This window comes from Mirounga angustirostris, unplaced genomic scaffold, assembly GCF_029215605.1.
Source record: "Mirounga angustirostris isolate CCGP_5_RB_7025 unplaced genomic scaffold, mMirAng1.0.hap1 SCAF_16, whole genome shotgun sequence".
Taxonomy (NCBI): Eukaryota; Metazoa; Chordata; class Mammalia; order Carnivora; family Phocidae; genus Mirounga; species Mirounga angustirostris.
The window spans coordinates 891,978-917,795 of NW_026991724.1; the positions used below are offsets into that span (position 1 = coordinate 891,978).

Sequence of the window (25,818 nt, forward strand, 5' to 3'; positions counted from 1 at the left end):
AGGTGGGGTGTCCCGCAGGCTCCCCGTCTGGCGCCTGAGCTTCCTGACAAAAGGCCCCGGTCCAGGGGACAGGGGACAGGGAGGGGGCGCAGAGAATGGCCCCAGGAGAGAGGGCAGGGGCAGAACTCCCCCTATGCCTCCTGTCTTGTTTCAGTCCCTAGCCCTGCCCCCCAGGCAAGGGCCGGTAGGTCGCTGGGCAGCGCGGTTAAGCGGTGTTGGGGTGAAGTCCGCCCAGAGACGGGAGGTGGGGGCTGCCCCACTCCGCGTGTGTGGGGACGGGGGCTTCAGCGACCCTCCCTGGAGTCCTAACAGCCTGCGGTGCCTGGGGCGCAGCCCTCTGGCAGCGACTATGCTCACACCCTTTGGGAACCGTCCATCTGCGTGTTGGGCAGGCCTGGAGCCAGGCTGTGGGAACGGCTCCGAGGGAGGTGTGAGCCGACGTGGAGGGACAGATGGCTGGAAATTCAGCCCTAGACGGGCTTACGTGGAGCAGAAGGCAGCGGGGCTGGTGGCAAACCACACTTTGAGCTGCGAGGCTCCGAACACACAGCCCCAGGCTGTCCCTCCTTCCGGCCCCTGGGAACTGTGTGTGTGCGCTGGGCCCCGCAGCCACAGAGGGGTGGGCAGACCCCTGTAAGTGTGGACACACGGCCCCCAGAAGGATAACTGCATTCCCCGCATTTGGACCTTGGCTGTCTGACTGTTGGCCTGTTCCAGAGACGAGGGAGAAAAATATTTCCTTTGAGAACAGACAAGACCCTATCCTCCTGCGTGAGGTGGTCTGAAGAACAGTGAGGCCCAGGTATCCGGCCCGTGGCCAGGATGCTGCCTCATGGTGCCCCCCAGGCATGCGTTTCCTCTCCTGGCCCCAGACCCAGGAGGTTCCCAGGGTGGCCCCTCAGCACCAGGGCTGTCCAGAGACAGCAGGGCAGCTAGTCCGTGCCCCAGCTTTGCTCTTGCAAGTTGCTGCACGGTTTGAGAAACTTTTGGGGGTTGGAACGCGGAGGGGAGGGGTGGGCCGGGCTGAGAGGAGCATAGGTGGCTCCCAGCAAGGGCAGGGGCAGGAGGGCCCTGTCCACAGTTCCCGGGCACGTTTGCAGAGAGCTGGCGCTGTGACGGGCATTTGCCCCACCCCCCTTGTGTCCTCTGGATGGGGGAAGCCAGGAGACTGGTGCGGCCGGGGAGGCAGCGGGCTCTGCTGTGTGGCCAGCAGGCTGGTACCCAGAGAGCCACACTGGGCGGCTGTGCCGCCCCACGGCCCGCAACACTGGAAGGGGAAAGGGAAGCAGAAAGGCTTGAGCAGTAGGAACAGATGTGGTGCTCCGTGCTCTCCAAGAGCTAGACAGATGCAGGGCGGGAGGAAGAGAAGATCAGGGTAGGGCCAGTTTTCTGGTGGAATCCGGCTTTCTCTGGAAGTGCCTGGGTCTCCGGGTGACTGGGGAGAAGGAACGGGCCTGCGGGTGCTCCTGGCTATTCACAAGGCCAGCACAGCTGGTGAGCTGAGGGATTTCAGCTGGACATCTCCCCGCAGACACTCCGGGGTTGCCCCCCCCCACACACCCTTCGGGCCTGGAGCTCCTTCTCTGTCACCGGGTTATCCGCGTAATTGAGTTACCACCTCCAGGAAATCTCTGATTTGGCCCCACATATTTTCATTTCTGCATGACTGGAGGAAATTAATTTTCCTTCCTACGCGAGGATCTGGAGACGCAGACGGCAGCCGGGGCCACTAATCCACAAGATACAAGCCCGCAGTGCTGCCTGCACCACAGGCCACGGCTCCAGCCCCGGGTGGGGTCTGGGCGAGGCCTTTCCCTGCCACCTTCTGGAACTGTCAGGGTGCCGTCGGCTGGCCTTCCCCACCCCTGCTGCCCCGTCAGTGGGTTGAGTCTGGGACTGTCTGATTCATCCTCAGCCTCCCACGGCACCACGGTGTGCAGGATGGCTGTTGAAGTCGGTGGATCCCAGTTCCTTTTCTGAGTCATTGTATGTCTGTGTGCATACACGTGTGTTCGGAATCCCAAACGTGGAAGAGGCTGCGCGACCCGTGTCCCCGACACATGGCAGAGAGCTGGCATGCAGTAGGTGCTTAATTAGTGCCGCTTCCGAGGAGGGGACTGGCATTTGGGGGGGCAGCTGTGTCCTGCCCCCCGCACCACTCTCTCCTGCGAGGGCACCTGGTCCTGCTGAGCGGCCCCCGGGGGCAGCGCTGCCCCTCAGCACTCACGGAGTCAGTAAGACAACCGGCAAGCGCGCTGGAACTTAATCTCACGACGCCCAGAGAGCTGCAGGCCCGTCAGGCCCACGAGGGGAGCCCACGTGTGCCCGTGAGCCCCCGCTCCTTCCCCGCATGGCGCCTCCGGCCGACAGCGCCTGCCCAGCCCCCGTCAGCTGGCCTCCCCGTGCCCCGGCCCTCGTCCCTGGCCTGACTGCCAGCGCTCCTCCCGTACCTGCGGGGACTGGGAGCTGAGAGCTGGGCGCTGACAAGTGGTTCATGTCCCAGATGTTAGAGCCGCACCTGGACAGGCACGTGGGGCACAGTGGTGACAGCCGTCAGCATGGCGCCACCTGGAGTCAGAGTTTCCCCGGGCTCAGGGATGGGGAGGAGGAGCACCTCTACCCTGTCTGGGTCATGGAAGCCCAGGGGCAGCCCTCTCCGCCCACCCTGGGACCCGGGGGGGACAGGAGCTGGGAGGGGACATTGTCATCTGAGATCCTTTAGAAGCCACTGGATGCTGTGTGTCTGCTAGTAGACCAGGGGATGCAAACACAGTGACGCGTAGCCGGTGTCACCTCCCAGGCCTGGGGGTGGAGGAGGGGGCGTCCGGGACCCTGTGGGGGTCCATGCAAGACTGAGGTCTCGCCAAGATTACACTGAACTGGACAGAACCGGGCCCGGAAGGTGTTTATCTTCCGCTGCTCGTCCACTGGGCAGGTCAGGGGGGAAGCCCCGCACTGTGGGGGGCAGGGGCAGAACAGTACCGAAGCAGGAGCCCCCAAAGCCCACACTCGGGGCCCGCAGGCCCGGCCGGGCTATGCTTCCTCTCGTAACCTCATGACAAGCCTGCCGGTGGGCACCCTTGCTGTCCCACTTACCAGGCGGAGACGCCGAGGCCCAGAGAGGCTCACCAGAGGCAGGCAGGCAGGCGCCACACCGAGCTGCTTCTGTGACCGAGGGTGGACAGGCCCCTGGAGCTTTCCAGAGTTGTGTGTGTGGTGTCCGTCCCTTCACTGCACACAGTGTGGCCATCCAGAGGGACGGAGTGGGGCCGCTGCGACTGGAGGGGCAGGAGGAGCCTGGAAACTCGGGATTGGTGGATATCCGTCTGGGGTGCAGCCTTTGGGGCCAGGGCTCACTGGGGGCCGTTCAGAGGGGTTGACCAAGGCTCCTTCTCTGGACCACGTCCCGGGCAGACTGGGCAGGCACCGTGCTGTAGGTTCCCAGAAGCCAGTCACCCGCTGGACAGTCCTTTGTCCTTGCAGCTCTCGGGCTGCCTGAGAGGACTGTTTGAGATGGCGAGCCACACCTCCAAATCCTTTCCTGGGGTCATGACCCCAGACTTCTGGGCAAACAAGCAGGTCTGGTTCTATGTCCAAGGTTCCCCCAAGACTGGGACCCCCTTCATGTGGGGCTTGGATAAGACCGTGCAGAAGGCAGGGGCTGCAGGAGGTGGCCCGGCCCCCAAGTGCTTTGGAGGACTGCCTTTAGCCAGGAACACAAATGCAAGCAAGGGCTTTGGTGTCTGGAGACACATTCCTGGAGTGGAAACCGCCCTTATAGCATCAGTGGAAAGACCCAGGCCGAGGCCTGGCATGCGGGATGGAAACTCATGATGTAACAGTGATAAATAATTGGTTCCTGGTTCCCACTTATGAGCGCACAGCTCGACCTGGGGCGTGGGGCAGACGGCTGAGCTGGAGCCTCAGACGTGCGAGAAGATGCTTCCTACCCACGCTGTTTGCAGCACGAAAACAGAAGTGAAGACTTCTGCTTTTTGTAATTCCTGGGACCTCACGGTGAGCCAGATGTCACTGGGAAGGAAAACAAAGATGCACTTGGCCGTAATACGGAAGATGTGTCTTCCTGCTCTGCTGTCTACCCACATGCTCTCAGCTGTACACCGCTGGGAGCCCGGGGTGCCCCGAGGCTGGGAGCCTGGCGGACGTGGCAGGGAGGTTTGGGGAGGATTCCAGGCACAGGCGCATTCGTCTGTCTACTGGGGCAGAGAAAAGTCTTTGGGGGGGGCAGAGAGAAGGAGACTGGGGCTGGTGGGGAGGGTGCTTTGTGAGCTCCATGGCCCTGAACACGGCTCACAAGGACATCCTCGCTGTCTGGTCCTGACCTGGGAGCGCCCGGGAAAGCCAGGCTGAGGCAGTGGGAGGGATGGGCAGCACGCTGGCTTCTCTGAGTCCTACTGCTTGGCCTGCAATCCCAGCTCCCCTCCCAGTGGCTGTGTGGCATCAGCAAATCTCTCACCCTCTCTGTCTCCAGTTTCAAATGCAAAGCGCAGTCCCAGGGCCCCCTCCCCCTTCAGATGGTGCCGAGGTATGTGGGGCACGGGGTCTGTCCTTGCTGATCACTGGCCTGTGGACGTGGCTATCACATTCCTGCTCTGGGGGGTACCCGTTGCCATCCTGGGGTTGGCTGGTGAGTGTGGGGATCTGGTGCCTCTGCGGAGGGTGAACCCTTGTTTCTCTCCTTCCCAGGCAGGCCTGTGCAGGTGCTTACTGGTCCTGCCACACAGCCCAGGCCCCACGCTGCTGACCCCCTTCCCCACATATGGGGACACCAGCCCTGTTCCCCTTCCATTTCATGGAGGGGACACTGAAGCTGAGACCGTCATGTTCCGTGGCTACTTGGTGACAGAGGTGGGCTTCCAACCCATGGGAACCCAGGGCACCTGACTCTGGAGCCCCTGTGTCTCTGCCCTCCAGGGTCGCCAAACAGCTGGGGTCCTTGGGAACCCGGGCCCCCACTTCTTCCTTCGGCCGCCCCCTGCAGCCCTGCACAGCCTCAGCAGCCCAGCCTGGACCCTTTCCTGCTGTCCTCCCCTGTGCCCGAGAAGTCAGAACAGGACTGCCGGCCCTGGGCCGAGGGCACCGTTCCGTGTCCGTTTGGCTGTGTCCGGGGTGGAAAGAAGAGGAGGCATGTGCGCTGCTGATAGAGTGCATGTCCACGGCGGGCGTAGCCACGGGTCCCGCCGGTGGCCCTTCTGCCGTCCTGGAGACCGTGGCCTTCCGAGCATCTGGGGCTGGTCTGGGCCACTCACTCCTCGCAGGGGCTGCTGGGCTGGCCCCGCCGGGCTCTGGTCTGCAGGCAGGGAGCAGGATGGACGCCGCCCAGCTGTGGGGTGGCCATCTGGTGTGACCCCCTCCGGTCACGCCCCTCTGAGCTTCCATGTCCTGTCCGGGGGCGGCCACCTCGGAGCCGCTGGGGCGTCCTGTGGAGGCCGCTTGCTCCTGCCTTTTCCACGGGAAGCGCGCCCTCTTGTGGCGGCTCAGGGTGGGGGTGGGGGTCTGGACTGAGACCCTCTCCACCCGCCTGTGGTCTGATTGGGTGTGGAGAGTCCTGTCACCAAGATGTGGCCTCTCTGGGTGCCTCACGGAAGTTTGGAGTTTCATCTGCTTATTCCGTGTGATGTGAGTTAGAGGCCGGAGGCTTATTCTAGAGGCTTATTCCGTGTGATGTGAGATGCCCCGGAGGCCGCATCCTGCGGGAGGTGCTCTAGGGCAGCTCCTTTGAGGAAGCGTTGGCTCACACCAGCCTTGGTGGGCCCGGAGCTGTGCCCAGCACCCACGAGCAAAGCAGACCCGGCCACGACACAAGGTGGCCATGTGTGACAATTTAGATTGTGGCCATGTTAAAAAAAAAAAAGAAAGAAAAGGGAAAACAGTGCAATTTTCGTCACATGTCTTATTGAACTGAAAGGACCCAAAATGTTGTCTTTTCACTCTGCAATTGGTTTTTTAAATTGTTGAGACCTTTTTTTTTTTTTTAGAGACTTTGAAGTTCTGTATGCGTTTTGCATGCTGGGCATCTCAACTCTGGCCAGCCACGTCGGCCAGCTCGTGGCAGCCATGTCAGACGGGACAGGGCAGAGGGCACAGGGAATTCCCAGACGACCCGCACATGAGGGCAGGCTGAGGTGGCACTGTGCAGCGTGACGCTTGGGACAGCCCCACGGAAGTGGCAGGCAGCAGAGGGGGGAGGGAAGGGCTCCAGGCAGGGGAAGGCTGGCTGTGGAGCCAGATGGCAGGACCCTGGACGCAGAGAGGACTCTGGCTTTTGTCCCTGGAGCCCCCTGAGCCTGGCTGGCTGGGGCGGGGGCTGGTCAGATTTGCATTTTGAGAAGGCCGTCCAGGGCAGAACATGGGGAGACACAGGGAGGCAGCGTCCAGACGCAGGGCTCTGCGGGGCGGGGGTCAGGGTTGGACTGCTGGGGGAGGCGTCCAGGGCGATGCTGAGTCCTGGTCAGTCTCCAGACAGTGTATGTGTCCAGGAGAAGCTGCACCTGCCACCCTTCCCTGTGCGTCTCACCTGGAGCTCCCAGCGTCAGCCCAGAGGCCGCTTCTGTCCCGCAGTCCGAGTGCCGGTGGGAACGTGGCAGCCCAGGGTGCTTCTTTCCTAAAAAGGCACACTTCAACCACCTACACATCCGTCTTTGCCTCGTGAGGAAGGGTGGAGGGCCCTGTACATGGGGGGGGGGTGTCCAGCCCGAAGGGGAGGAGCTCACTCCGTGGACCTGGAGTCCTTGTGTGTGTGAGCGTGTGAATGAGTGTATTATGTATGTGTACAGGTCTGAAAACCAGGCCTGAAGGAAGTGTGACCTCTGACCTGGCTAGCCAGAGAGCGGTTGCTCTGGGGCACTCATGGGGAGCCCAAGGGCTGGCCTCTGTGTCCAGAGTGACCGCCACAGCAGTGCACGGCAGCATCTGGCCCCCAGCTGGCCTTTCCTGCCCAATGGCACTGCAGCCCCTGAGAACTGTGTATAAAGTGTCCCCAGACTCGATGGGACCACCTCACAAGTCCCAATATGCCAGCCCCAGCCAGGACCCCACAAACTGGAGACCCAAGTCAGCACCCAGTAAGAGGGCTAGCAGAGGACTCAGAGATGGGACTTTATCCCCAGGACACCTGTCACCACACACCTACATGGGCTGTCCCCAAGATGCCTGTCACTACACATCTACATGGACCATTTCAGGACACCTGTCACTATAATACATCTACATGGACTCTGCCGGGATTTGTCATTAGCATCCATGCGGACTGTCCCAGGACACCTGTCACTACCATCTACTTGGACTATCCCAGGACACCTGTCACTACCATCTACTTGGACTATCCCAGGACACCTGTCACTACCATCTACTTGGACTGTCCCAGGACACCTGTCACTACCATCTACATGGACTGTCCCAGGATGCCTGTCACTACACGTCCAATGGACTGTCCCAGGATACTTGTCACTACCATCTACATGGACTGTCCCAAGACGCCTGTCACCACCATCTACATGGACTGTCCCAGGATGCCTGTCACTACACGTCCAATGGACTGTCCCAGGATACTTGTCACTACCATCTACATGGACTGTCCCAGGACGCCTGTCACCACCATCTACATGGACTGTCCCAGGATGCCTGTCACTACACATCCAATGGACTGTCCCAGGATACTTGTCATTACCATCTACATGGACTGTCCCAGGACGCCTGTCACCACCATCTACATGGACTGTCCCAGGACACCTGTCACCACCATCTACATGGACTGTCCCAGGACACCTGTCACTACACATCTACATGGACTGTCCCAGGACACCTGTCACTACACATCTACATGGACTGTCCCAGGACTCCTGTCACTACACATCCAATGGACTGTCCCAGGATGCCTGTCACTACCATCTACATGGACTCTCCCAGGACGCCTGTCACTACCATCTACATGGCCTGCCCCAGGATGCCTATCATTGCTCATCTGCATGGACTGTCCCAGGACGCCTGTCACTACCATCTACATGGACTGTCCCAGGACACCTGTCACTACACATCCAATGGACTGTCCCAGGATACTTGTCACTACCATCTACATGGACTGTCCCAGGACGCCTGTCACCACCATCTACATGGACTGTCCCAGGACACCTGTCACTACCATCTACATGGACTGTCCCAGGACACCTGTCACTACACATCTACATGGACTGTCCCAGGACTCCTGTCACTACACATCCAATGGACTGTCCCAAGATGCCTGTCACTACCATCTACATGGACTCTCCCAGGACGCCTGTCACTACCATCTACATGGCCTGCCCCAGGATGCCTATCATTGCTCATCTGCATGGACTGTCCCAGGACGCCTGTCACCACCATCTACATGGACTGTCCCAGGACGCCTGTCACCACCATCTACATGGACGTCCCAGGACGCCTATCATTGTACATCTACACAGACTGTCCCAGGATGCCTATCATTGCTCATCTGCATGGACTGTCCCAGGACGCCTGTCACCACCATCTACATGGACTGTCCCAGGACGCCTGTCACCACCATCTACATGGACGTCCCAGGACGCCTATCATTGCACATCTACACAGACTGTCCCAGGATGCCTATCATTGCTCATCTGCATGGACTGTCCCAGGACGCCTGTCACCACCATCTACATGGACTGTCCCAGGACGCCTGTCACCACCATCTACATGGACGTCCCAGGACGCCTATCATTGCACATCTACACAGACTGTCCCAGGATGCCTATCATTGCTCATCTGCATGGACTGTCCCAGGACGCCTGTCACCACCATCTACATGGACTGACCCAGGACACCTGTCACTACACATCCAATGGACTGTCCTAGGATACTTGTCACTACCATCTACATGGACTGTCCCAGGATACCTGTCACCACCATCTACGTGGACTGTCCCAGGACACCTGTCACTATCATCTACATGGACTGTCCCAGGACACCTGTCACTATCATCTACATGGACTGCCCCAAGATGCCTGTCATTGCTCATCTCTATGGACTGGCCCAGGACGCCTGTCACTACCATCTACATGGACTGTCCCAGGACACCTGTCACTACACATCCAGTGGACTATCCCAGGATACTTGTCACTACCATCTGCATGGACTGTCCCAGGACGCCTGTCACCACCATCTACATGGCCTGCCCCAGGATGCCTATCATTGCTCATCTTTATGGACTGTCCCAGGACGCCTGTCGCTACCATCTACATGGACTGTCCCAGGACACCTGTCACTACACATCTACATGGACTGTCCCAGGACTCCTGTCACTACACATCCAATGGACTATCCAGGATACTTGTCACTACCATCTGCATGGACTGTCCCAGGACGCCTGTCACCACCATCTACATGGACTGTCCCAGGACGCCTGTCACTACCATCTACTTGGGCTGTCCCAGGACTCCTGTCACTACACATCCAATGGACTATCCAGGATACTTGTCACTACCATCTGCATGGACTGTCCCAGGACGCCTGTCACCACCATCTACATGGACTGTCCCAGGATGCCTGTCACTACCATCTACTTGGACTGTCCCAGGACGCCTGTCACTACCATCTACTTGGGCTGTCCCAGGACGCCTGTCACTACACATCCAATGGACTATCCAGGATACTTGTCACTACCATCTGCATGGACTGTCCCAGGACGCCTGTCACTACCATCTACTTGGACTGTCCCAGGACGCCTGTCATTGCACATCTACACAGACTGTCCCAGGATGCCTGTCACACACATTTACATGGACTGTCCCAGGACGCCTGTCACTACCATCTACATGGACTGACCCAGGACACCTGTCACTATACATCCAATGGACTGTCCCAGGATACTTGTCACTACCATCTACATGGACTGTCCCAGGACGCCTGTCACCACCATCTACATGGACTGTCCCAGGATGCCTATCATTGCACATCTACACAGACTGTCCCAGGATGCCTGTCACACACATTTACATGGACTGTCCCAGGACGCCTGTCACTACCATCTACATGGACTGTCCCAGGACGCCTGTCACCACCATCTACATGGACTGTCCCAGGACACCTGTCACTACCATCTACATGGACTGCCCCAAGATGCCTGTCATTGCACATCTCTATTGACTGTCCCAGGACACCTGTCAGCATATCTGTATGGACTGTCCCAGGATGCCTGTCACCACACTGCCCACACACTAGTCCTCACTCGGCATATTGTGTGGCCTGGTCCTTCAGGCTCTTCTCTATCCATGTGAAACCTCCTTTTCTGCATTTCAGCAATCCTGGTAGTTAAATACCTGGCCGAGGGACCCAGCAGAGCACCTGGCCCTGTCTGAGGTAGGCACAATTTCTCTTTCTAAGTCAAGGTCATAGTTTGTACAGTGTCGGGCTTTGAGGTTGAGGACACAGGTCAGGGGGTGGCTGTGAACTGGACTTGACCTCACTCTAACATGTGTTTGGAGGGCTTTGTATCTGATTCTAGAAGGGGCTTAGACCCCTGAAGATGCTAGCTGGACCCCTTCCCTGTCTGGTAACCCTCACATCACAAAGGCCTTCAGCCCAATGAGACCCCCTGGGGCATGGCTACATATATGGGGTGTAGGGAACATAGAGGTAGAGGCCCCCATGTCACCAGCCTACCCAGGCCTGGCCTCTATTCTCCTCGTTCTCAATACCTGCAGCCCCAGGGGAGAGCCAGAGTTGGGGTCAGCAAGGGCACCACCCTACTTGCCCACTTGTAGGGATGGGTCCCTCAGGTCAACAAGGACGCAGAGCCTGGGAGGAGGGAGGCTGTGGTCCTTCCACATTCGAGGTGCTGGCAGGTCAGGCCGTGGCCACCAAGGAAGGAAGGTCCACCTGGCCCCTGTCACACACCCATGACCCTCACACTCAGCTCAGGCTCCTGACCGTGTGTTAGCAGCAGTGTAGATGGGCTGCTAGAAGGAGGAAGTGGGGAAGTCACATCCTGCCTGGCCTCAGTCTCCCCAGTAGGTTTTTTTTTAAATTGGTGTGGTAAAATACACAGGGCATAAAATTAACCACCTTCACCATTTCTCAGGGTCAGTTCAGGGGCATTGAATACATTCACATTGTTGTGCAACCACCACACCATCCGCTTCTAGAACTTTCTCATCTCCCCTAACTGGAGCTCCATCCATCCCCAGTGCCACTGCCCACCGCCCCATCCGTTTCTGTCTCTATGGATCTGACTCTTCTGGGGACCTTGTGTAAGTGGAATCTCACAGTGTTGGTCTTTCTGAGACGGGCTGCCCTCACTCAGCATCGTGCCCTCCAGGTCCACCCATGCTGTGGCAGGTGTCCAAATAGCCTGCCTTGTGATACTTCACCGTGTGGATGGACCACATTTTTTTTTACCATTCTTCTGCCGATGGACCCTTGAGCTGCTTCCGTCCTTTGGCTGTCGTGAGGAATGCTGATGTGAACATGGGGGTGCAGACATCTCTTTGAGACCCCACTTTCCCTTCTCTTGTCTGTACACCTAAGTGGGATTTCTGGATCTTACTTAATGTTGCAGGAGCTGACGTACCACACCTCCATGGCCCTCAGCACAACCATCACCACCGTCTAGCTCCCAAACACAGTCGTCCCCCCAAAGAGAGCCTGTCCCCACTAGGATTCACTGCCACCCCCGCGTCCAGCCCCGATGACCACAAATCTGCTCCCACCTCAGTGGACTGGGTCGTGCGCCCTGTGGCCTCTGTGGCTAGCTATTCTCCCCTGTGCTTGGGGTCTGCTCATGTGGTCACCTCTGTCACACGTCCCTCCTCACAGAACCAACAGTGCTGACCGCCGGGTAGACACACCTTGTGCGCCCCTCCCAGCGCACGGGCTTCGGGTGGCTTCTCCCTCTTGCTGTGGCGGGTCCTGTGCTGTGTCGTTCGTGGGCCTGTCTTGTGGGGCATGTGCCTTCAGGTCTCTGGGGGGCACACTGAGGAGAGGGATGGCTGGGCCATGTGGCCACACACGGCTAACCCCTCCACTGGATTCTGAGGGACGAATTGTAAGAAGAGCTGTTGGAACAGGGCGGCCCGTCAGCGGACACACTCTCGCCGCAGTCCCCGGCTCCACCGTCTCCCCACCCCGAGCTCTGCTCTCCAGCCTGGACCAGGGCCGTGAGCCTCGTGAGTTTGGAGGCCGCACAGGGAGGCAGCCTGGGGTCAGCTGGGGCGTGTGTCTTCAGCCAAACTCCCTCCTATGCCATTTCTCGGGGAGGCCCCTGCAGAAGGACCGGTGGACCTTCCGCTCCCCCAGCCAGTCTGGACACAGGGCGGAATCTGAACCCCCAGGTCCTGGCCAGGGTGCACGGTTAACTCCTCCCCATTTCTCCAGATCAGAAGACAGGGAGCTCTCGTGTGCCGCAGAAATCCAGTCCCTCCTTCCTGCCCTGACCTCCCATGACGGGGTTGGCATGCGGGCTCCAGGGGGCCCCCCGACTCACACGCACCCAGGAAACTGACCCCGGCGGGCGTCGCTGCTCCCGGGTGGCCTGGAGCCATGTGGCACGGAGCTGGGACGCATCATCAGTTAGAACACCAGGGTTAGGTGGTGCTTGCTCGTTGCTTTGACAAGTCACAATTGAGCACCTACTGTGTGCTGGGCACTGGTCCAGAGTCAAGCAGACAGACTGCTCCCCGCGTGGGCTGCTACTCTCTGGAGGGAGACAGACAATAAATGAAAGAGACAGGGATGTTTTCTCCTCCAGGGGCTCCAGGGAGGGCCTCAGGCTGGGCGGAGGTTGCTGTCTGGGCCAGGTCAGGCTTCTCTGGTGGAGGGGCGTTTGGTGGAGGCCAGCATGGGGACTGACATAGGGCTCAGCCAGCACAAAGGCCCTGAGGCAGGAGCATGCCCAGCACATGTGAGGACCAGCCAGGGGGACTCGTGGGTGGAGCTGTGCACAGGATGGGGACAGGAGGGGACAGAGCCTAGTGAGGGAGTTGCCCTGTGGGCACGGAAGGCTTTGGCCGGTCAGAGGCGGCTTTAATACTGAGGCGTGAAAACAGCCTGTGTCCCGTGAGCCCGGCTCTGTGCTGGAGCATGTACGGGAGGTCCTGTGGCCCCGTGGGGTTCTGCCTGAGTCCCCACCCTCGGGACCACGCCGCAGAGGTCATTTTGTTCCTGAGGAAGATCCCGACACGGAGCTGCACCTTCCGGCCCGCAGGCCTCCAGGCCCACGTGGCTTGTGGGCCCAACAGGGACCCTTCGGCTTAACCAACCTCTCCGTGGGGCCCCCCCGGACCAGTCCCGCCGGTCCTTCCTAAATAAAGCTCTTTGGCCGACCACAGGCCGCCGGCCTTGACACACGGCAAATCCTTGCTCGGAATGTTTCCCAGGGCTTGGCCCCTTGCCCGCAGTGCAGCCGGAGGACGCGGTGGGGGGGCTTGCTTGTCCCTGAAACCAGCACGGCCGTGGGCAGACTGATGTTCAGAGAGCAGCCGCCCGCACGGCCCTCGGAGGGAGAGGTCTGTCCAGCTCTGCGTCGGAAGGGGAATTTGTGTGAGCCCGAATAACCCAGAGCCCAGCTGACGCTCACACCCGGCCGGTCGGGGCCTTGAGCGGCTGCCGTGCTGGTCGAAGCGGAGGCTCAGGGTGCCTGCCGGCCGGGCGCAATCATTCCCATTTCACAGCAGGGGGAGGGAGTCCTCCCTCCTCCCTCCTCACCCCGAGGAGCAGCCTGCCGGTGAGGGTGGGGCCCGGGGGCCTTCTGGAGGCTGGACCCTTGTCTTTCTACCCACTGCCCTTCTCCACCTGTCTCTTTAAAATATGTCACTATGGAAATTGTCACGCCGACCAGAGCGTGTGATGTGGGGTCCGGCCTGAGGGCTCACAGGAGACAAGGGTGCAGCAGCCCCAGGAATGCAGGGCAGCCCCCAGATGGATGCAAGCCAGACTCTGCACCTGCCACCAGGTGCTCCATGGGCCCTGCCCAGCCCATTGGGCCGGAGGGGAGCCCCGGGCCCGTCCCTGGCCTCTCTGAGCCTGGGGTTTCCCTGCTGTCGAAGGGGAGATGGCCTGCACCGCCTCGGGAGCCACCCCTTCAGAAAACCCCCCGGGGGCTGTTCTGACTCAGCAGGAGCCTGCCCCAGGTCCCCTCAAGCTTCTGTGACACCATTTGGTGGAATGAGTCAAAACACGCAGAAGGTTCCCGCTTAGGAGGCAGGCGGCAGGCCGGCCCCGCTCTCGCCTCCCCCAGCACAGCTGTTCCGGCTGCACCAGCCCCATTTGCCCGCCTGGCGCCGTCCCAAGGCTGGGGCAGGGGGGGCTGCCAACAGACACGGCCGTCGTCCCGGGGTTGGGGCAGTGTGGGCGCCGGGGCCCAGGCTCCTGCCCTCCCCGTGCCCCTCGGAAGCGGCCCAGCCTGGGGCTGGGGCAGGTGTGGACGCCGAACCCTGGGCTTGCCCCCAGTGAGCGCCCGCTGGCCAGCGGCTTCTGGCTCTCCCAGGACCATCCTCTGTATAAGCGTCAGCCCACTGCCCGTCTTACCATGGGATGCGGACAGTGCGACACTGCACTTTGGGGCAGAAATGTTTCTTGGGGCCAGAGGAGCCCCTCCTTCAGTTTCAGGCAAGGTCAGCCTCCCCGAATTCGTTCTTCACACAGAGAGGGTAAGTCTTGGCCCAAAGGCACCGCCCTCTCTGCGGCCCCCACGGCCTCTCTGGAGTGCACATGGAGTCCCTTGACCCTGAACCCATGCCCTGGGGTAGGGGTGGTGCCAGGACCGAGGGTCTTCTCCCTGCCGTTGTGTCCGCGAGAAACCACAACCAGTGGGTTTGGGCTCCTCCTCATGACGGGGGGAGGCCCCCGCGTCTGGACCAGCCACGGCCAGCAGCGCTGCCAGTGAGGGACAGGCCTTGGGGACGGACTCTGCCTCCTGGCTGCCCCCAGAGAGCCGCTGGGCGTGGACACAGGCTGAGGCTCTGTGCAATGAGCCGGTGTCCGTGCGTGAAAACGGGACTCCCCTCGTCAGGACCCAGGCCACCCCCGTGCTGTAGGGAGCCCCCTGCCCCCAAATGAGGTCACTATTATTAGATGCATTTTCTTGCTCACGTTGGGTAGAAGGCCCCAGAGCATCAGCCCAGATCCTTATGATGGCTGGTGCGTGTGGGAAGGAAATGGACGTTGCAGAGGGTCTGAAGGAGACTTTCACCCTGGGCTGAGGTCTGAGGGTGCAAGTCCCACTGACATTATGCAGGGCGGGTCCTGAGAAATGGGGTCTTGGGCCCCAGTAGCTCAGGGAAGCACCAGACAGCACACAGGAGGTCAGCCTGGAAGGAGAGGCAAGCAGGAAGCAGTAGGCAGAGAGACCTGTAAGAGAGCCCAGCATCCTCAGGCAAGCACCCTCCGTTTGTCAGGGAAGTGCTGAGGCCACAGCCGGCAAAGGAACAAGCCCACAGCCCGTGGCCAGGAGGCGGACACACGCTGGACCTCAAACCCGAAGGTTGTACCCACCCCCTCCCCAGCTGCTGTATGTCCGGGACATGCTGGGAGGCTCCTGTAGGTTTCCCCACCCCGTCTGCCAAACGGGGGAGACCAGGGATTTCTGGAGGAACCAGGTTGGGGCCCGTGTGGAGCTGCCCGGACTGGGTCGTAACCCCAGCTCTGTCCTTAGCTGTGTGCTTTGGGCGGTCACTTAACCCCTCTGTGCCCCTGGACGGAGTAACACGTTTTAAGTTTTCCTTATGGTTACTAAAGAACAGAACAACCTCACAAGCTGTCGGAAGGATTACACTCAGCACTGGCTGTGTCCCTGTCCTCCCTCCGTGGTTGGGACGGGATTCCAGGCCATGGCTTGTAGCCAGCGTCTCAGGGCTGCCAGCCGGCACCCAGCTTTGGGAGGGATTTGCCCTTGGGGATGGCCTGTCCATTGTGTATTGTTGGCCCACCTCCCCGAGAAGGCCCCCCAGGACAGGCAGCGGCACCCACAGATGGTAGGATAGGCAGAATGTTCTAGAACACAGTGAGCATCGGGTTTCCCACCTGTGGAGTAAGGGGTGGCCTGACATACACAGAGAGCAGGCCCACTCGGCTACACCAGTGCTCAGGGCAGACATGGCTAATCAATCTCTGTCCACACCAGTGCCCAGGGCAGACATGGCTAGAGGATCGTGGCCCTCCCTCCCTTTGAGTCAGCCAGAGCCCCCAGCCTCTTTCTCTTTCTCACGAGCGGCCCTGATGCCCACCACTTGGCTGCACTTGGCATGTGGGTGGAGACCTATGGGCCCCTCAGCCTGGACAGGCTCTGAGAGCCAGCCAGCTCTGACCATCTCAGCATCTACAAACCAGAAAACCCGGGGAAAGGGATGGGGCCACCGCTCGATAGCCACACGCATCTGTGGGAGGCGGGGTGTGCCGTTCTGGGTGGAGCGTGGACCCCGAGATGCCCCCACGAAGGCTGTGGCTGTGGCTGTGGACGGTCCTGGGTCTGAACTCTCCCTGCTGGTGTGAGCCCCAGGACCTTGGACGTGCTGTGTCCTCCTATGTCAGTGCAGGGTCGTGCGTCCTCGGCCGTGTCCCTGAGCGCCTCCTGCACACGCGGGACTGGACAGGGCAGCAGGGCTGCATGGTTGCAAACTGTGGTGTTGGCTGTGGAGGGGGATGGTAGGAAGGGCTGGTGAGGGGTCGGGCTGGGGTCCCCACAGGGCGACTCCGAGCAGGCTCCAGGCTCCAGCAAGGCAGGCATAAGACAAATGCCCGTAAGCAGCGGCTAGCTCGGATCCCCCGAGCCGGGCCTTCCTGGGTGAGATCCAGGCCTGCATCCCTCTGGCCGCCTCCCTCCCCAGCAAAACGGGGCCAAGATCTGAGGGGGCGCCCTGAAGGCCCCTCCTCCCTCTCCCGTGACGAGGCAGAGTCGTGGGGCTGGGGGCAGCCTGGGGGGCAGGAGGGTGGTGGGGACAGAGGGCATGCGGGAGGGGGCTGCTCCTTCCTTGCTGAGAGCCGGAGCGCCCCGGGAAGAGGTGCCCACTCTCCAGCGCTGGAGCGGGGAATCCCGGCTGGCGCCGTGCCACCACCCCCCTGCCCCGCTCATCCACCAGGAGCCAGACACATGCCGGATCCGTGCCAAGCTGGGGGAGGGACCGCACTCGGCTTCCCCTACTCCCAGCCACCCTTTCCGCTGCCTGCGTGTAATTAACAGAGTAATTAAAAACAGGATGAGTTAATTGGCATTCATTTATGTGGCAGATGTTTTTAATTGAGGCAGGAAACAATTTACCTGTTTACATAAACAATGGCAAAGCCAGGCTTGTAAAACACATTTTTAAAAATATTTTCCTCCCCCTTCCTAAAAAGAATTGAAATCACTTGGTCTCCCCTGCGCCTCGGTGTGAGAGCGGAGCAGGCCCCGCCTCGAGGGAGGCCGGGCGGGGGGCGGCGCAGGAGGCTCATGCCAAGAGGAAACATCTGCTTAAAAGGTTTGCTTCCAGAGGAGGCTGTTTTCTTTAAATGCAGAGAGAGATGTTGTTCCCAGGTCGTGGGGACACTGGCTGCCGGTGGCGCCTCCCTAGGGGGCCCTGGGCAGCAGGGGACCCCGAACCGGCAGGCAGGGGTGGCACCCCTCTGGGTGGGGGGGAGGGGAGGGCCTCCCTCTGCACAGGCAGCTTTGGCGGCTGGCGGGGGTGGTGGGGCCGTGCCTCCGACGTGGGCACCAGGCACCAGGTTCAGCAACACGGAGTGGAAGTCCAGATTCGGGTCCTGGGCACGCGGCCACCTTGCTCGCGGCGCACAGCCCTAGAACCTTCCGTTGTCCCAGGAGGTCTCAGCGAAGAAGGGGGCCGCGTCGGGGCCCCAAGTGTGCTGGGGGGGGCAGTGGCCAGGGGCTGGACCTTGTCCTCCTCCTCTAAGGGGTCTAAGACGAGCCAGCGCGCGTGGAGAGCTCCCAGGAGCGCCTTCGAGGGCGCGAGCGCTTGGGGGGTTGCCTGTTTATAGGTTGGTCCTAAGTTGGCGCTTACTGTATGCTTGGCAGCAGTGGTAAACCTGATACGTGCTTGCTTTTGCTTGGATCCCCTGTTAACTCTCCGAGGAAGAGTGGATTATCCCCGGGGTGCAGGGCTCCAGGTGAGGAGGCCGAGGCCCCGCAGCCCGAGCGTGGCCTCCAGGTCGTCTCTGGGGAGAACGCCCACGGAGAAAGGCTGGGCGTCGAACAGTGTGACTCGTGGGTGCCCATGTTTGCCTTGTCCTAGAGGGTAAACCCACGCAGGAGTCCATATTCACGGAAGTGTCTGGAAATACCTGGAGGGCTCCCCGAGGACTGGCCACAGAGGCTGGGGAGGGGAGGGGACCCCTTTCCTCATCCCCGTCCTTGCTGGTGGAGCACTGCGGGAGCAGGGTTTCCCTACCTGCCGATGACAGCCCGTCTGGCGCCCGGCACAGGCTCACCCCGGGCACGAGGCGGACTTCTCTGGAAGTGGGTAGATAGGGGGTCTTGTGACCAGGTGGGAAAGCTTGGCTGGAGGTACGCGGAGAACGCACGGAAAGCTCTTTGCACTGAAAACGGGACGTGTGATGCCCGTTGGCAGCACCTTCGTGGCAGGAGTCCGGGCTGTGCCTTCTGGGTGACGTACACCTGGAATTTCTGGGACATTTTGACGGTTCCTGGGGCAAGAAGATGGAATGTTCCAGGATCCACCAGGGAGAGGGCTCTGGGAAGACAGTGTCCCAGAGCTCCCAGCTCAGGATGCCCAAGGAATGTGACCAGCAGCTGCCTGGAGACAGGCTGGGTTCCCTCCCTCCTGGACGTGGTGTGAGGCCACCCTGCCTCCAGGCCTCTCCTGCATTGCGGGCGTTCAATCATAAAATCAACCACAGCTGTGGCTATCTGAGGAGGTGAGCAGGAACTCAAGCCCTGCTCCAGGGCTGTGTGACCTGGAGGCAGGACCTGAACCTCTCTGAGCATCTGGGAAGTGAGGACAGTGAGGGCCCAGGTCCCTGCAAGGCTGCCCTCCTGCCTTCCCAGGGGCTCTGCCAGAGGAAGCGTGACCTCGGCCAGGAACCCACAGACCCCCATGACGGCAGAGACAAGAGGACCACCCTGTGATGTCAGGGGTAGGAGCCCCTGGAGCCCTGGGGCTGCTGTCCCCAGGGTGGTGGGTCTTCGCAGGTCTCTGGGTGGGGCTGAGAGAGCCACAGGTCTGCCCCTTCCTGGGTCCTGGACCCACAGGTGCATCGAGGCGAGGCGGTGCGGGCGGACCCGCTGCAGCTCAGGCGCACCTGGGGGCGGGTCCCTCCTGCGTCCGTGGGGAGGGCGCATCAGTGCTATCCTGTGGCACGGCTGGCCCACCTGCGTCCCCATGCCCCGGCCCGTCCAGTGCCTCCTCCTCGCACCCGCTCCCATTTGGGCATCTGCTTGCAGGGCGTCTCCGGGGGCCCCTCGGGTGCTGTCGGCAGGGGACGGTGTCTGCACCCCTTGGAGGCGACCGTGAGGCCCCGAGAGGCCGCCGTGTCCTGGCGCCTCAGTCCGGTCTGCATTTCTGCCTCTCGTGGGCAGGGACAGGTGGAGCGGCTCCACATGGGTCACGGCCGTTGTGCGGCTGGTGCTGGTAGGAGCAGCATCTGCCACTTAGGAGAAAGGCTCTCGGTTGGACACGTGCAGGATAAAGCGCCAGACCCTAATTATTATTTAGCATTCATATGGGCAGCATTATTATTTAAAATTTTGGCAGCTTTCCTCTGGAGAGTTCAAGGTGATATGCAGCCAATTTGCACGTTTTTCAAACAATGAAAACACTTTTGGGATCAGTTAAGCCTTCCATGCGACTCCCCGCCAGCAGCCGACTCCTAACCACTTGGCGGGGTTTTCCAGACCCTCCACAGACGGCCTGGACCTCCCGTCCCGCCCTCGCGAGCACTCTCCGCTGTCCCTCCAGCTGCCCGGCTTCAGTTGCTGTGCCCTGAGCCTCTCTCCAGGTGTGCAAACCCCACAGCCGTCAGGCTCCAGCTGCAGCATCACCTCTCCCTAGAAGCTTCTCTGGCACTGGACACCCCAGCCCACAGCGGGTCCAGGGCCGTCTGTGGCACTGCCCACCTCAGAGGGCGGCCTGGCTGCCCGACATCCATGGACCCGTGAGCTCCCTGGATTTCATCGATCCCTCTTCTGAGCAATCTGTGGGAGTGTTAGCCCTATATTACCTTACGTGCCGGCTGGTAGTTACCTGTCTGTCACTCATCATTACCGTCTCCTCCGTGGTGGGACAGCTGATGCTGGTGGCTAGCAGGTAGTTTAAAAATAAATTGAGGGCGTGGTTTAAAAGGGGTGGTGGCTGGCTTGAAGGGAATGCAGACAGAAGGAAGGCTTGCCCCCTTTCTCCCCAAAGGCACCTTCTGATTCCTTTTAGAGATCCTCTGAATATATATTAGATCACCTTTATTTTTTTTTTTAAGATTTTATTTATTTATTTGACAGAGAGAACAGCGAGAGAGGGAACACAGCAGGGGGAGTGGGAGAGGGAGAAGCAGGCTTCCCACCGAGCAGGGAGCCCGATGCAGGGCTCGATCCCAGGACCCTGGGATCATGACCTGAGCCGAAGGCAGACGCCCAACGACTGAGCCACCCAGGCGCCCCATTAGATCACCTTTAAAACGTTCCAGGGGTTTTGTGCAACCTTTCTTGGGGTCACACCCCACAGACTGCCTGTGCTGGCCCCTGCCCCGCACTCTGTCTCAGCCCCTCCTGGGAGACAAACCACTACTGGACTCTCCTGTTCGGATCTTAGTGCACGTGTCCTTTACCCTGGGTGGCCTTCGCTGACTTTCCTCCCCAGGCAGGTGAGGCACCCTCCTGGGGTCCCCGGCCCCCTCCCATTCTGTCCTAGCCAGGTGTGTGTGTGTGTGTGTGTGTGTGTGTGTGCGTGCAGAGCAGCTGTGGGGCATTCACTTAATGGACACATGCTTAATTGTCAGAGCAACATCACCCCCAGTGCGCAGATGAGGAAGCCAGGGCTCAGAGTGAGGAGGCTTGAAGGCCGCCCAAGGGATGAGGCCTTGAGCAGAACTCTACCTGTCCAACCCCAGAGCTGGGCTCTTCCCACTACTGCACAGATCTGTCTGTGAGCGTCCTGGGAAGGGATCATCTGCATCACGCTGAAGTCACAGCACCATCCATCTACCCACCCACACTTAGACTCCTCCACCCGTCCGTCCACCCGTCCATCCATCTGTCCATCTACCTGTCCACCCATCCATCCATCCACCCACCCATCCACCTGTCCACTCATCCATCTATCTGTCTACTCATCCGTCTACCCATCCATCCACCCATCCACCTGTCCTTCCATCCATCCACCCATCCACCTGTCCATCCATCCACCTGTCCACTCATCCATCTGGCTACTCATCCGTCTACCCATCCATCCACCCATCCACCTGTCCATCCATCCATCCATCCACCCACCCACCCACCCACCCATCCACCCACCTGTCCATCCATCCATCCACCCACCCATCCACCTGTCCACTCATCCATCTATCTGTCTACTCATCCGTCTACCCACCCACCCACCCATCCACCTGTCCATCCATCCATCCACCCATCCATCCACCCACCCATCCATCCATCCATCCACCCATCCACCTGTCCTTCCATCCATCCATCCACCCACCCACCCATCCACCTGTCCATCCATCCATCCACCCACCTCCCACTCACTCATCTTTCTATGTATACCCATCCACCCAGGCAGCCATGCCACCACATTCATTGTGGGAGGCACCACAGCCCAATCACACTCAGGTAGGTGTGCAAGTAAGCAGATGGGCACTTCCCCCTGGTGGCAGGCATGCATGGGGGGATGGGAGGGGACTCCAAGAGCTCTAGGACTAGTGCTGGGCAAAGAGGGTATCCCTTCCTCCCACTGCCCCTCCCCCTAGGAGGCGGCCAGATGGCAGGGTGCCTCCCCCACAGCTCTTAGGGAACTGCTCTTGGCTGTGCAGCCCCAGCAGCTGGGCGAGGAATGTGCTTCCTTTGTGTGCCAGCCACAGGGTGAGGAGGCCCAGCATCTGGATCATGTTTGCAGCCCTTTGGAGAGCATGGAAGGTTTTCATTCCAGCAGCTTTGAGCTCTCCACCCTCCCTTGACTTTTAACAATTTGCTTCATGCTGGGACGCTGTAAAGACTGGGATACAGAACTATAGCAGAGCTCGGGTCTGAGAAGGTCTCACCGACCCCACTTGTTTGGGGTGGTTGGAGCTCTGGGCTGTGTGGCGCAACCAAAATCCCAGGCTCTTCTGGAAAACAGAGGCAAAGAACTTGCTGGCTCTTAACCGCTTTCTACCCAGGTGCCTTGGTCACATTCGTGTCTGGTCATTTTTCTGTGCCTGAGTTTGTTTTCAAGATAGAATTGCATGCGCTTGTCCCCTCTTGATGTGCATGGGTCACTCCTGTGTCATTAGATAGTGTTCCAGGGGCTCATTTTTGGGAGTTAGTGGGTGTTTAAGTACCACACATGGAAGTCCACGGCTCGAACTCGCACAGTGTGCCAGGTCACGAACGTTGCCTGAGCTGCCCCGGGCCCTGGGCCCCTCGCGGTCTCTCCGTCAGGGCGACCAGCGTCCTACAGTCAGGGGCCAGCACCACTCGGCCTGTTTCTGAACTTCGTGTACGTGGAATTGCATGGCATGTGCTCTTGGGGTCTGGTGTCCGTCGCTCCGCTGTACATGAGCTTCATCCGTGTCGGTGCACGCCGCTGTAGGGTGGTTTATTCCCTTGCCGTCTCGTATACCACGACCCATTGGCCCCGTCAGCTCCTGATAGATATCTGGATGGCTTCCAGTGTGGCCTTTTGACCAAGCGGCTGATGCGTATTCCTGTTCTTGCTGCTCCTGCCCCCGTGTCTGCACCCAGTGGTGCAATCGCTGTGGGGCCTGTGATGATGCGAGTAGATACTGAAAAACAGTTTCTGCGGCTAATGTCCCTACAGCACGATTTCTAGGTCTGCGTCGTATTGCGTCGACCCGAGAATTTCCTTAACGGGCCCTCTACCGGGGCCCCCCTGTTGTCACTCTCATAAGCAATGCGGTGATAAACGTTCTCGGAGGTAACTGTCTGCGTGTGTCCTTGCTGGTTTCCTGAGAACGCATTCCCTAAGGTAGGCGCGCCTGTTCACGCTGAGCCACCCCCGCAGGAGGGGTGAGGAGCAGAGAGGCAGGAGCCTCAGAGGCAACTAACACTTGCCATCTGTGTGATCTGATCGGCGCGATTGGCAGGCCCATTCCAGCTCCCACATGTTGTGGCTCTAAACACCCAAATGTATCAGTTAGCTATTTCTGCATAACAAACCACCCCAAAACTTAGCTGCTGAAATAACCACCGTTGTTTGGCTCACAGTTCTTTAGGCGGGCAGTTCTGGTCCCACTGGGCTTGCTTTTGGGTCTGTGGTCAGAGGCTCTGCTGACTGTGGCTGGGCCCCTCGCACGACTGGAGGCTGCCCCACGGGAATCCTCCAGCCGGCTGGCTGGACAGCAGAGCGGGCGCAGCTGACGCCTCTCCTGTCCAGGCTCAGAGTTGGCCAACATCACTTCCACTGCACCCACAGCAAGTCCCAGGGCCGGCCCGGATGCAGGGCAGGGATGTCTACTCCATGTCGAGTAGATGGGAAGAGCTGTGGTCGCGCTGCGAGGGACCTGGGTCATTTTGTGATGCATCCACCTCATGGATGGAGGGAGGTCCCGGGTACCATAACCATGCTTATTGCTGTGGGACAGGCTCCAGACAGCCCCCAGTCCTCGGATACTTCACACGGCACACACAGGGGAGCTACTAACTGGAGCCACTTGGCAGGGGCAGGTCCCCACCAAGCCCTGCCCAGGGGCCATCCCGCCACACGGAGCCGAGCTCATGCACGAGGAGCGGATCGGACTTAGGGCGGCAGGAGGGCAGGTGGGGACGCTGGCTCTCTCTCGCAGGCCAGTCAGCAAACCTTCAAAGGTCTGCTGCAGACCTGCAAAGTGTCCGGCGCTGTTCTGGGCTCCATCTGGGGCTTAGCAGTGCACAGAAAGACAAGAACGAGAAGCAACACGGGATGAGCGCAGGTGCAACCAGTGCTCCACGGAAAAGCAACTCAGGTGAGGTAGTGGACGTGTGGGGGCGAGGGGGCAGCCCTGCAGAGGTGTCAGGGAAGGCCTCTCTGAGGGGAGACCTGAACCAAGCCTGACTGATGAGAAGGAGACAGCCCTGTGAAGATCTGGGGAAGTGTTCCAGCAGGTGCAAAGGCCCTGCGGCAGGACGGGAGTGCTGGACAGGAAGGAAGAAGGGAGGAGGAAGGAACCGGATGGGGGAGGCATGGAGGGAGCCTCCATCTGCCTGCCCCCTATCAGAGCCTAGAGCAAGAAGGGGACAGTCGTGCCCCATCTTCCCAGGTCTTGATGAGCCCAGGTTCATCTGTAGAGTGTAAATGTGCCACGCTTTCTCAGAGATGCTGGGAGGAGACCGGCAGGCCCGCTGTGTCTGGGATGAGGTCTCTCCGCCTGGGGCCATGTAGCCAGCTCATAAGGGGTGAGTGAGCCCAGCCTGGGGGGACCGCTGGGCTGGGGCTGGAGGGGCATTCGGGTGAGGTTGTGTCAGGTCCAGTTGTGTTTATCTCGGTGATAGAAAGGACCTTCCTACCCAGGCCGACTGGCTCCCTCTCACTGCTGATGGGATGTCAGCAGCCTGGCCGCTGCACGGTGTCCCCTCTGTGGCTGCACGGGGTCTTTACTGTGCCCGACATTCTCCTGCGGACCCCCTCACCCTGGGACAGAGGCCACTGTCAGCCCTGTGGGTGGGCTCTGCGCACGTCCACAGGGAGGGACGAGCTCTGTCTGCCACCAGCCTTAGAGCTGTGGGCACATCCGCAGTGTGACCCAGGGCAGGTGACATCGCCACTGTGTGCCTCGGTTTCCCCACTGTACCCTGGGGCCCTAACAACACCGCGTGGCTTTTTCAGGACAGAGGCTTTCAGACCTAGCGCGCGAGCAGCTCTCGGCAAAAGGGAGCCAGTTTGCGATCAGAGTTGGGCAGGTGGCCGGCGTGCGGAGGACAGCCCTTCCCCCGGGACCCCTGCGCAGGGCCTCCTTGGGGCCCCACGCGTGTACAGCAGGACGCCGCTTGCTGAGCATGTGCACTGGACGCTTTCCACGGGTCACCCGCTGCGACTCCTCAGGGTGGCCTCTGCCCTCCCCGCATGGCAGGTGTGGGCACCAAGGCCCAGATGAGAAAAGGCGCCGGTGTTCCAGCCAGGAGACAGAGACGGGCGTGAGCAGCCACGGCGGGCTTGCCACTTTGGGAAGCCCTCCTAGGTTCCTCGTCCAAGACCACCCCCACCCCAGAAGTGGGAGTTACGGGCCCCGTTTTTCCATCGGGTGAACCAAGGCTCAGACATGTGCTGGGGTCGTTTTCCCAAGTTCGCAGTTGCTTGCAGGGCAGGATGGGAACCCCGGTTTCCTGACGCCCGGCCCAGCTTTGTTGCCGTGGTGACCTGTGACCCTTGCCTCCGGCCCCACAGGCCCAGGGGGTCACAGGGCCCTGGGAGCAGGCATTCCGGGGGGCTCAGCACCGTGCAGGGGGAAGGGTTGGCAGGCGGACTCAGGGCCAGAGGGATGGCCCCGAGGGCTGGGCGGGAGGCTGTGGACGGACATGCTCGGCTCGAGCACTTGCGGGGGCAGGAGGCCCACTGCGACCACGAGGGGAAAACAGTAATCCCCGTGTTTTTGTATCATGACTTTTTCATGGGGGCGGTGCACGCCGTAATAGAAAGCAGATGCGGGAAACGCCTGGGACTCATTAGGGCCGCACCC

The 25,818-nt window shown here is 60.3% G+C and overlaps 1 protein-coding gene across 4 annotated transcripts in view; it reads left to right on the plus strand.

The window, feature by feature from the left end:
- The window catches only part of CBFA2T3 (CBFA2/RUNX1 partner transcriptional co-repressor 3), a 94,645-nt gene that overhangs the window by 33,341 nt on the left and 35,486 nt on the right, over positions 1-25,818 (plus strand). Inside the window, exon 1 of one of the 4 annotated variants that reach the window (XM_064581557.1) lies at positions 1,099-10,374. The exons of the other annotated variants lie outside the window; for them this stretch is intronic. The gene's annotated coding sequence lies outside the window, so the exon portion shown is untranslated. Of the gene's footprint in view, positions 1-1,098; positions 10,375-25,818 lie in introns of those variants that run through there. 4 annotated transcript variants of the gene reach the window in all.